The 12,127-nt window shown below is 44.3% G+C and overlaps 1 pseudogene; it reads right to left on the minus strand.

Annotated features, from left to right (window-relative positions):
• Positions 1-1,338: 1,338 nt before the first annotated feature.
• LOC126292350 (5S ribosomal RNA) lies at positions 1,339-1,456 on the minus strand (annotated as a pseudogene).
• Between the last annotated feature and the right edge of the window lie 10,671 nt (positions 1,457-12,127).

Here is a 12,127-nt window from a genome sequence, read left to right on the forward strand (position 1 = left end):
GCGCCACAATCAGGACTGCATACGACCGAGGCACACAGGGCCAACACCCGGCATCATGGTGTGGGGTGCGATATCCTACACTGGCCGTACACCTCTGGTGATCGTCGAGGGGACGCTGAATAGTGCACGGTACATCCAAACCGTCATCGAACCCATCGTTCTACCATTCCTAGACCGGCAAGGGAACTTGCTGTTCCAACAGGACAATGCACGTCCGCATGTATCCCGTGCCACCCAACGTGCTCTAGAAGGTGTAAGTCAACTACCCTGGCCAGCAAGATCTCCGGATCTGTCCCCCATTGAGCATGTTTGGGACTGGATGAAGCATCGTCTCACGCGGTCTGCACGTCCAGCACGAACGCTGGTCCAACTGAGGCGCCAGGTGGAAATGGCATAGCAAGCCAATCCACAGGACGACATCCAGCATCTCTACGATCGTCTCCATGGGGGAATAGCAGCCTGCGTTGCTGCGTAAGGTGGATATACACTGTACTAGTGCCGACATTGTGCATGCTCTGTTGCCTGTGTGTGTGTGCCTGCGGTTCTGTCAGTGTGATCATGTGATGATGTATCTGACCCCAGGAATCTGTCAATAAAGTTTCCCCTTCCTGGGACAATGAATTCACGGTGTTCTTATTTCAATTTCCAGGAGTGTATAAATCGGCTCAAGGCCACTCTCAAAATCCAAAAAACAAGGCTCAGCAAGAAATTGAAATACAAGGTTCTTCTGGAGGTTTCACCCAAAAATATTTTCTAAATCAAAAATTGCTGAAGGCCTTCGCTATTTGATTTTAATGGAACTTGGCAGGAGTTACAATCAAAAGGCTGAAGGCCTTGTCTTGAAATATTTCATGCAAAATTCGGCTGAAGGCCCTATACAAAAGAACAACAATCTCATGCCTTAAGTGTAAGACAAGAACATTAATTTAAGAAGTACTGACACTCAGTTGAAGGCCACACATCGACCAAATAACTAAAACCCAAACAAGGACATTACTATGTAAAACACAAGGAACGGCGCTCAGAAGTTTCCAAGGGTTGGACTGAGATTGTGACACTAACGGCTGTTTAGGTGAGTCACACAGCCTGTCAATGGCTTCCGAATCTGTAGATAACGCAACGACAGACAGCTGACTGCACTCCGTCTTCAGGCCGCATGTGGCCCATCGGGACCATCCGACCGCCGTGTCATCCTCAGTTGAGGATGCGGATAAGAGGGACGTGTGGTCAGCACACCGCTCTCCCGGTCGTTACGACGGTTTTCTTTGACCGGAGCCGCTACTATTCGGTCGAGTAGCTCCTCAATTGGCATCACGAGGCTGAGTGCACCCCGAAAAATGGCAACAGCGCATGACGGCCCAGATGGTCACCCATCCAAGTGCCTGCCACATCCGACAGCGCTTAACTTCGGTGATCTGACGGGAACCGGTGTATCCACTGCGGCAAGGCCGTTGCCCACAGCCAACTTACCAATCAACATAATCAGTTTCGCTCCACGCAACCAGCAAAACGACCACAGGATTTCAATACAACGACATACTGAATATTGGCGCCCTCAACGACCAACACCACCTCAGCTATCGAACTACACACCGTGCTGGACAGCAACAACACGATGGGGAAAATACACTGCCTAAAATTACGACAACGGCCACAAGACATAAGGTACCGCTAGTCAACTTCCGTAACAGCGAATAAATTAAGTTAAACTCCACAGGTAGATGGCTGGAACCTTAGCCGACTTTAATACACACACGTTGCTAACAGGAATGTCCCAAAAGCGACAGCTAGGATCAAATGAAGAAATGAAACAGTTGAGGCCAGATAGTAGGTTAAGTGAGGACTGAACCTTCATGTCCAGGATCGGTGGGCGACGAATTCGTAGCAATCGCAAGCAGCACCTCACTATACAATCGCGCGTGCACGCTGCCAGCGGCCCTGGACAGAGCACGAGCGACATAGACTTCCTTGCTGCTCCACGCCAACCGACCGACTGCCCAGGGCCGGAAGTAGTGAAAGGACCAAATGAACGTCAGCCAATGAGACGACCAACCAAACGAACAACCAACAGTCGTTCCGCTCCAATCTACCTCCGTCGGACAGCTCGTGTGTGTCGGCAGCAGTCGGCGAGCACTGGCTGGCCGCACCTCACCGGCGCTCCGAACCCCGACTTCACTATTGCTGCGTGGCGACTGCACTGCAGGTCCGTCTCCAACTGACTGCCAGACACACGACGACCCGAAAATACTATCGTACGCCCCAGAGATGGTACGACAGTGCACTTATCGATACGCGCTGCTGCTGCGCTCACGGGCAAGTAAGGCAAGAAGTTAGTGATGCCAGTAAATGGAATAAGAAAACAAGGCGGCAGTACCGTAATAGAAGATGACAAGCAAGAATGGCATCAACACAAGCCGCGCACGGCTCAAATAAGAATTCTGATCTGTAACTGGAACCTAAAAATTATGTTCTTATTGATATATATTGATTCTTTTGTAAAACAGATCGTAACCAATAATAATTGCATGCGAATAGTTATTTTATGGAGTAACTGTTGTTAGAGAAACAATAGGGAAAGTTAGGTGCGTACCATATTGGGCAAAGAATTCCATAGTAGCGCATTGTGTATGACGATAGAATGCGTGAACTGGGCACTTCGGAATAGCCACGAATTAGGGTGGAAGTGTGCAACTTATGGAAAAGAAAACAGTTATCCACGTGAGGCCAAAACAAAAATTTACGAGACACAGGGGAAGCGATGTATGTGGGCAGATGAACCAAGCTCCAAATAACATCAGGATAGAGCCCCATAATTGTTTGCCGGCAGGGGTGGCTGAGCGGTTCTAGGTGCTTCAGTCTGGAACCGCGAGGCCGCTACGGTCGCAGGTTCGAATTCTGCCTCCGGTATGAATATGTGAGATGTCCTTAGGTTAGTTAGGTTTAACTAGTTCTAAGTTCTAGGGGACTGATGACCTCCGATGTTGAGTCCCATAGTACTCAGAGCCATTTGAACCATTTTGAACCCATAATCATTTGCAACTAATCACAGTGCTCCCGTAATTACTTGAACTAATGACGCAGACGCCAACACTGTTCACGTCGATACCTACAACACTAGAGGAAAAATGATGGTTAAAGATATCGGTGGCTCAGAAAGGAGTTCAACATCCTGCAACAAAAATTTTCGGTCATTTGCCCAATAACATAAAATGTGATATTGTTAGAAGAATATAATAATTCCAATCCCAAAGAAAGCAGGTGTTGACAGATGTGAAAATTACCGGACTATCAGTTTAATAAGTCACAGCTGCAAAATACTAACGCGAATTCTTTACAGACGAATGGAAAAACTGGTAGAAGCCGCCCTCGGGGGAGATCAGTTTGGATTCCGTGGAAATATCGGAACACGTGAGACAATTCTGACCCTACGACTTATCTTAGAAAATAGATTAAGGAAAGGCAAACCTACGTTTGTAGCATTTGTAGACTTAGAGAAAGCTTTTGACAATGTTGACTGGAATACTCTTTCAAATTCTGAAGGGGGCAGGGGTAAAATACAGGGAGAGAAAAGCTATTTACAATTTGTGCAGAAACCAGATGGCAGTTATAAGAATCGAGGATCATGAAAGGGAAGCAGTGGTCGGGAAGGGAGTGAGAGAGGATTGTAGCTTCTCCCCGATGTTATTCGATCTGTATATTGAGCAAGCAGTGAAGGAAACAAAAGAAAAATTCGGAGTAGGTATTAAAATCCATGGAGAAGAAAAAAACTTTGAGGTTCGCCGATGACATTTTAATTCTGTCAGAGACAGCAAAGGACTTGGAAGAGCAATTGAACGGAATGGACAGTGTCTTGAAAGGAGGATATAAGATGAACATCAACAAAAGCAAAACGAGGATAATGGATGTAGTCGAATTAAGTCGGGTGATGCCGAGGGAATTAGATTAGGAAATCAAACACTTAAAGTGGTAAAGGAGTTTTGTGTTTTAGGGAGCAAAATAACTGAAGATGGTCGAAGTAGAGAGGATATAAAATGTAGACTGGCAATGGCAAGGAAAGCATTTCTGAAGAAGAGAAATTTGTTAACATCGAGTATAGATTTAAGTGTTAGGATATCGTTTCTGAAAGTATTTGTATGGAGTTAAGCTATGTATGGAAGTGAAACATGGACGATAAATAGTTTGGACAGGAAGAGAATAGAAGCTTTCGAAATGTGGTGCTACAGAAGAATGCTGAAGATTAGATGGGTAGATCACATAACTAATGAGGAGGTATTGAATAGAATTAGAGAGAAGAGAAATTTGTGGCACAACTTGACAAGAAGAAAGGATCGGTTGATAGGGCATATTTTGAGGCATCAAGGGATCACCAATTTGGTACTGGAGCGTAAAATTCGTAGAGGAAGACCAAGAGATGATTGCACGAAAAACATATTGAGAAGGATGTATGTTGCAGTAGGTACTTGGACATGAAGAAGCTTGCACAGGATAGAGTAGCATGGAGAGTTGCATCAAACCAGTCTCAGGTCTGAAGACCACAACAACAACAACATATTGTTAAGAACAATGTAATGTTCCTTGGGATATGCTTACATGTCAGAAGAAACAGGCACTGCAGCGTCTACAGCCGTTATGAAATACATGAAATGTACTTGTAGTTGCGAATACGGACAATATAAGGGAATGACGACAGTGAAAATTTGTGCCGGTTTGGGGTTCCAACCCGGATTTCCCGCCTTACACAAGCAGTTACTTGCTTTGATTACCCGTGCATGACTGACGGCCAGGCCCAAACTTCACTATGTCGTATTTGCTGCGCACAGCCTGTATTCGTACACAATTATGTAATACCCATACAGGTCCGAACATTTTAATAGAAAGTCGCTGCGTAGTATGTTCAGCTGATGGTTGTTGGGTTGGGTTGGGTTGTTTGGGGAAGGAGACCAGACAGCGAGGTCATCGGTATCATTGGATTAGGAAAGGATGGGAGAGGAAGTCGGCTGTGCTCTTTCCAAGGAACCATCCCAGCATTTGCCTGGAGTAGTTTAGAAAATTCACGGAAAACCTAAATCAGAATGGCCGGATGCGGGATTGAACCGTCGTCCTCCCATATGGGCAGCTCGTTTTGTATTATCACGTTATAGGGGAGAGAGTGTGGCAGATATGATACACGAGTTGGGATGGAAGTCATTACAGCATAGACGTTTTTCGTGGCGGCGAGACCTTTTTACGAAATTTCAGTCGCCAACTTTCTATTCCGAATGCGAAAATATTTTGTTGAGCCCAACCTACATAGGTAGGAATGATCATCAAAATAAAATAAGAGAAATCAGAGCTCGAACAGAAAGTTTTAGGTGTTCGTTTTTCACGCTCGCTGTTCGGGAGTGGAATGGTAGAGAGATAGTATGATTGTGGTTCGATGAACCCTCTGCCAAGCACTTAAATGTGAATTGCAGAGTAGTCATGTAGATGTAGATGTATGTGAGTCCAGTGTGCTAGCCAATACATGATAGTTCTTGGTATTTGCAACTTTGAATAGATGTTCATGTGTTTCATAACAGCTGCAGTCTTTTTTTATTGTTATTTCACTCCTCATAATGGGGCAGGCTGGCAGTGGCACAATACGCCACTCTTCATCCAAGAGGGTTACAAAAAATAGAAGTATGATAAAAGAATACATAAAGGAGAATGGTAAAAATGGGTGAATAAACGATAACAAAAATAAAAGAGTATAAAAGGTAGATTAAAAAAACAACAACAACATAGAAGAGAGCCACACACACATGTGAAAAATGATCACTGTAGACCGAAGCGAAAACAAGAAGCATCACAGCGGGAACACAAATGAGTGAATGGCTGTAGTCGCCACAGTGCCTATCCCTTTGGACAACCATGCATTTCCGAAAGAGCGTTGCATCGTTCTTCTTAGCAACATAGGCACTGAAGTATTGTATTTAATCACCGGTACCAGGCAGCAACTTTCAATTAAAATGTCGTCCCCTGCACGGGAATTATGTAATGTGTGTAAAAGTTGTGATGCAGCATACGGACACCTGGCCTTACAAGTTCCTGACGCCCTCCATCGGTAATGCTGGAATTCAGTATGGTGTTGGCTCCACCTTAACTTTGTTGACATCTTCCACTCTGGATGGTATACGTTCAGTCACGTGCTGGAAGGTTTCATGGGGAATGGCAGGCATTTATTCACGGAGTGCTGCACTGAGGAGAGGTATCATTGTAGGTCTATGAGGCCTAGCACGAAATCGGCGTTCCAAAACATCTCAAACATGTTCTATAGGATGCAAGTCAGGGCTCTTTGCAGGCCAGTCCATTACAGGGATGTTATTGTCGTGTAAACACTCCGCCACAGGCTGTGCATCATAAACAGGTGCTCGATCGTGTTGGAAGATGTAATCGCCTTCCCTGAATTGCCCTTCAGCAGTGGGAAGCAACAAGATCCTTAAAGCACCAGTGTATGCCTGTGCTGTGATAGTACCACACAAAACAACAATGGGTGCAAGCCCTCTCCATGAAAAACACGACTACACCATAACACCACCGCCTCCACCTTTTACTGTTGGCACTACAAACGATGACAGATGACGTTCACCGGGAATTCGCTATACCCACACCCTGCCATCGGAAGGCCACACTGTGTACCGTGATTCGCCATTCCACACAACGTTTTTCCACTGTTCAATCGTCCAATGTTTACGCTCCTTACACCGAGCAAGGCGTCGTTTGGCATTTACCGGCGTGATGTGTAGCTTATGAGCAGCCGCTCGACCATGAAATCCAAGTTCTCTCACCTCCCGCCTAACTGTTATAATAATTGCAGTGGATACTGATGCAGTTCGGAATACCTGTGTGATGGTCTGGATAGATGTCTGTCTATTACACATTACGGCCCTCTTCAACTGTCGGCGGCCTCTATCAGTCAACAGACGAGATCGGCCTGTACGCTTTTGTGCTGTACGTGCCCCATCACGTTTCCACTTCACTATCACATCGGAAACAGTGTACCTAGGGATGTTTAGGAGTGTGGAAATCTCGCGTACAGACATATGACACAACTGACACCGATCACCTGCCCACGTTCGAAGTCCGTGAGTTCGGCGAGCGCCCCATTTTGCTCCCTCACGATGTCTCAATTACTGAGGTCACTGATATGGAGGACGTGGCAGTAGGTGGCAGCACTATGCAACTAATACGAACAACATGTTTTTGTGGATGTCCTGATACTTTTGATCACATAGTGTATGGAAGTTTGAGTCTCGTTGTCAATGGTGCATAATCCATGTACGTGTCCTGGTCCGGAATAAATTTTTATTGTCTACGTTCCCTTATACAGCTTATGGTTGTTCGTATTCGCAAATGCGAATATATGTCACGTAAAAATAAAATTTCTGACAGATAGCGAAGCGAGTTTTAAATCTAATTTAAAATCATTTCTCTTGGACAAATTCTATTCCATTGACAAATTCCTACATAAAAAGCGGTAGACAGCAAAAAAAAACGTGTGGTTGCATTTGTAATACTAAAAATAATAATGTGTTCATTAATTAATTCTACCATAATTTTTTTTAATATGCGGGTCACCTACACAGATACTCCAGTATCAGTCTCAGGGAGGAAGACGATCTGGGCATCCACTACTACGACTTATGGATCCTGTTAAACTGGAACCCAAACGGCTTTTCATGACTGGAATATTGTGATGATAATGACGATGACGATAGTGACTTCTACCATCGATATACATGTAAGGAAATTGCATTTCAAAGACAATAAAAAGTCATTATTATTTATAGGAAACTAGTACAAAGTAGTTTTAAAAAAGAACACTAACACATTTAAAACAATTTAACATTTCTCACAAATCTTTCATGTATAGAATAAACATGAAGCAGTCATTTATGCTTGCTTACTTCCATATTTTCACTGGTCTGAATAATTTCACAAATCTTTCTGAGACTCAGTAACCTGTCATACATTTCCGTGTGCAGGAAACTGAAATTACATTGTAGCATTAAAAAATTCGCAATCGAAAATTCAAAAATATTGATCCTTTCACATGACTAGTACTTATTCTTTTTTGATAAAAATGTGTTCCATGGATGTATTGGGGCATGGAAGGCAAACCACGAGTGCTGCATTGGAACTCAGTACAGCACTCGTGCCTGCGGCATCGCGGTCGCGAAGTGGGGCCGAGGCAGTTCCAGATAAGTTTTATAGTCTGAAGATAATTTATGGACTTGTAGTTTTATGGTTCTAGGCGCTACAGTCTGGAACCGCGCGACCACTACGGTCGCAGGTTCGAATCCTGCCTCGGGCATGGATGTGTGTGCTGTCCTTAGGTTAGTTAGGTTTAAGTAGTTCTAAGTTTTAGGGGACTGATGACCTCAGAAGTTAAGTCCCATAGTGCTCAGAGCCATTTGAACCACTTGTAGTTTTAGCTTGACGATGTCCCCTATGGACAAACGATAGATACTGTTGTTCTGAAGAAGATTGAGTTATCCCGACTGAAACCTAGGTATATTCCAGGTAAACGGTGCATCTGAGGCTGCTCATGATTTAAATTAATATGTAAAACCTTTGTTAAGCTAAGGCGAATGGAAGATATAGGTGTCTAGGGAAGGTTCTGATAAAAATCAGCCTATGGTACACCATGTTTGCACAATCAATTCTGGAGTGCTACTCCAGTGTTTGCGGTCCTCCTAAAATGGTTTTCACAGCAGATATCAAACCACGATGTTGCAGTGCATCCATTTCCGAACGAACAGGCACTGTGGCGACTACAGCTGTTATGAAATATGGAATGACGGCATAGAAAGTGTGTGTCGGACAGGGTCTCGAACCCGGATTTCGCGCTTGTCGCGAGCGGTCGGCCTAACAACTTCAGCTATCTTTCGCTTCACGCCAGAACCAAACTTCCATATGTCATCGTCATCCGACAAGAGACCCACCGTTAACTATAAAGGGAATATTACTGAAAATTAAATAGGAGTCATCATAACGTCATTTAAAGGTGCCCCAATGTAAAGATTTTAATTACGTGATGGGATATTCTGCATTAAATATTTCTTTTATGTTCTGATGATGGTCTGTGGCCGAAACACGTAAACAAATACCGCCTCAACAGCAAGTAGGTTGTTATTAGCTTCCGAAAAAGCGATGAAAAATATAAGCTCAACATAGATATCATGGTTGCAGTCCTCGAGAGTGACTTTTATGGAAGACAGGCAACGTTCTTACAAAGCCCTGTTGGCTAAATCTGGAGAAACAGATTTCAAGAAAGTCTTAAACATTTCTGCTGAGTCCATCACACAATGTGCGTAATGGCTATGAGAATAAGAGAAAACAGGATATGGCGTATGCTGAGGAAGACACGACCAGACAGACGTCTTTCCATAGATCAGTGCGTGAATAAAATAGCATGGAATGTCACTAACAGTGCTAAGTAGTACATTCCACCACAAAACGTAACATGGAAATTTTGCATGTACCAGGTGGTTATAATTAGAGTGCAGGGACTCACGTTCCGTAGGCTGTAATCATCGCAGGGCAGCAAAACTTGGTAAATATCGTAATGCGTTAATGCAGAACCGATTTCCATTGAAAAAATATTAACTCCGATTTGGACCACCAGGTGAAAATCTGGCGCTCTACAGCGTCTCGACAACTTGTCCGGTGCTCATATTGAACAAACTGTGTAAGTGGTAGTTAATATTAAAATCAACATTATGCCTTTTCTCAGTTGTCTGGCCCTTCTACCCACCTCCCCTTTCCAAAGCCATGACATACACAAACATTTTTGTACGTGTTTCTTGCACTCACAGTGCCAGATTTCCACCTCGGGGACAAAGTTGGAACTACTTTTGTTTCAGCGCAGATCGGTTCCACATAAACGGATAAGGTTATTTGCCAAGTTTCTATGCCACTTGTTAATTACACCCCACGCTGTACTTCTGTGAATAGCTGCAATTCGACTATAACCACCTAGTAGCCTACAACGGCTACCCAATGAAGCACTTAGAGGAGTTTGAAATATATAAAAATTTCTGTCTTGATTCCAAAGACTTGCTGAATGATCAGCACCCATTGAAGAATATTCGAGGGTTGTCCAGAAAGTAAGTTCTGATCAGTTGCGAAATGGACACCACAGTGAGAACCTGATTGAACTTTGCACAGATGTGTTGGGTAGTGTCTCTTGTATGACCATCAATAGCATCAAGACGCTCTTTTCAGTTGTGAGGACACTGTGAGCGTGTAAAGATGTCTAGAACAATGATGTCTCCCGCTAATTAGGAGGGTCCGCTGAGAGGCTTCGCCTTAATGAATGCAGCCCACCTAACACAACTGCCACGCACTTCCCATGGCAATTCTCAGTCGCACTCTGAAAGGGCAGTGAAGACGCTCCTGCAGCCTATTCGATGGGAAGTGTTCGACCACCCACAACACAGCCCTAATTTATTCGTCCTGAGTATCATCTCTGTTCACTTAAAAGGCTGAATAAGAAGACAACACTTGGTCGCAGGCTACACGCTATAGACCAGCGTAGAGAATTATCAGAAAGCACAGGTGGCTGCCTTCTATGACAGTGCTGGGAAATTTGGTATAACGCACCGACAAATGTCTAAGTCAGAGAGGCGACTATGTAGAGAAGTATCTGGAAAGTGTAGCTAACTCTTGCAAATAAAATGTTTCTGATTTTCACTGTGGTTTCCATATAGCGACCGATCGGAACTTACTTTCTGGAGAACCCTCGTATTCTTTTTCTCATAGTATGGGATTCTTTTAAAATGATGTACATCAACTATTTTATGTCTAACAGACAGAACATGAGGAACTGGATTGTGCACATGCTTTTCAGTGGCTCCTTCCGATAATTTTTTATCGATGCAATTCAGTACGGAGCAGTCTCTTTTATTGCACCATCTCCTAATTGTGATTTCTATTTATAGACTAACGTGCTAAAATGTCTATATTAAGTGATTGTTATTAAGCTTGACTAGCACCCAAGTACACGCTAACACAAAAAACAACTATCTGAATAGGATTGAAATAGGTAGATCTAATGTACATGTACAGACAAAGATATGATTACAATTTCAGAAAAATTGCGTGATTTATTCAAGAGAATAACTTTCATGATTTATTCAAGAAAAAAAGCTTCACAAATTGAGCAAGTCAATAGTTCGTCGGTCCACCTCCGATCGTTAGTGAAGCATTTATTCGGTTTGGCAATGATTGGTAGAGTTATTGGACATCCTCCTGAGGGATGTTGTATAAGAGTCTATCCAATTAGCGCCTAGGCCGTCAGAGATGCTTTGAGGGCGCTGCTAATAATATTCCAAACGTTCTCAATTGCGCAGAGATCTGACGACCATGCCGGCCAAGGTAGGGTTTGGCAAGCACGAAGGCAAGGAGTAGAAACACTCGCCGTGTCGGGTGGACATTGTTTGCTGAAATATAATCCCTGGATAGATTGCCACGAAGGGCAACAAAATGAGGCGTAGAATATCGTAGGCGTACGGTCGTGCTGTAAGGGTGCCGCGGATGAGAGCCAAAGGGCTCCTGCTTTGAGAAGAAATGCACCCCAGACCATCACTCATGGCTGTCGGCTCGGGGCACTTGGCGAACCACAGGTTGGTAGCCCTCCGCTGCCTGGGGATATCTCCAGACACATCTTGCTGGTCGTCGGGGCTCATCACTGAAGACAATACTACTCCATCCAATGAGTTTCCAGGCTGGAGACACCCCAGACGGCGGTAGGATACCAACGTAACTGTGGCCCGCCATATGGCCGAAAACCAAGCGTGATGGTCTGGAGTGCCACTTCATTTCATGGCAGAATCCTTTTGGTTCTCAATCGTGGCACCTTTACAGCACCGCGGCACATCGACGATATTGTATGCTCCGTTTTGTTGCCCTTCGTGGTGAGCCAGTCTTGGCTTACATTTCAGCAAGATAACGCCCGCCCACACACTGCGAGAGTTTCTGCCTTTTGTCTTCGTGCTTGTCAAACCCTACCTTGGCGAGCAAGGTCACCGGATCTCTCACCAATTGAAAACGTTTGGAGAATTATGGGCAGGTTCGAATCCTGCCTCGGCCATGGATGTGTGTGATG

This window comes from Schistocerca gregaria, chromosome 9 (assembly GCF_023897955.1).
Source record: "Schistocerca gregaria isolate iqSchGreg1 chromosome 9, iqSchGreg1.2, whole genome shotgun sequence".
Taxonomy (NCBI): Eukaryota; Metazoa; Arthropoda; class Insecta; order Orthoptera; family Acrididae; genus Schistocerca; species Schistocerca gregaria.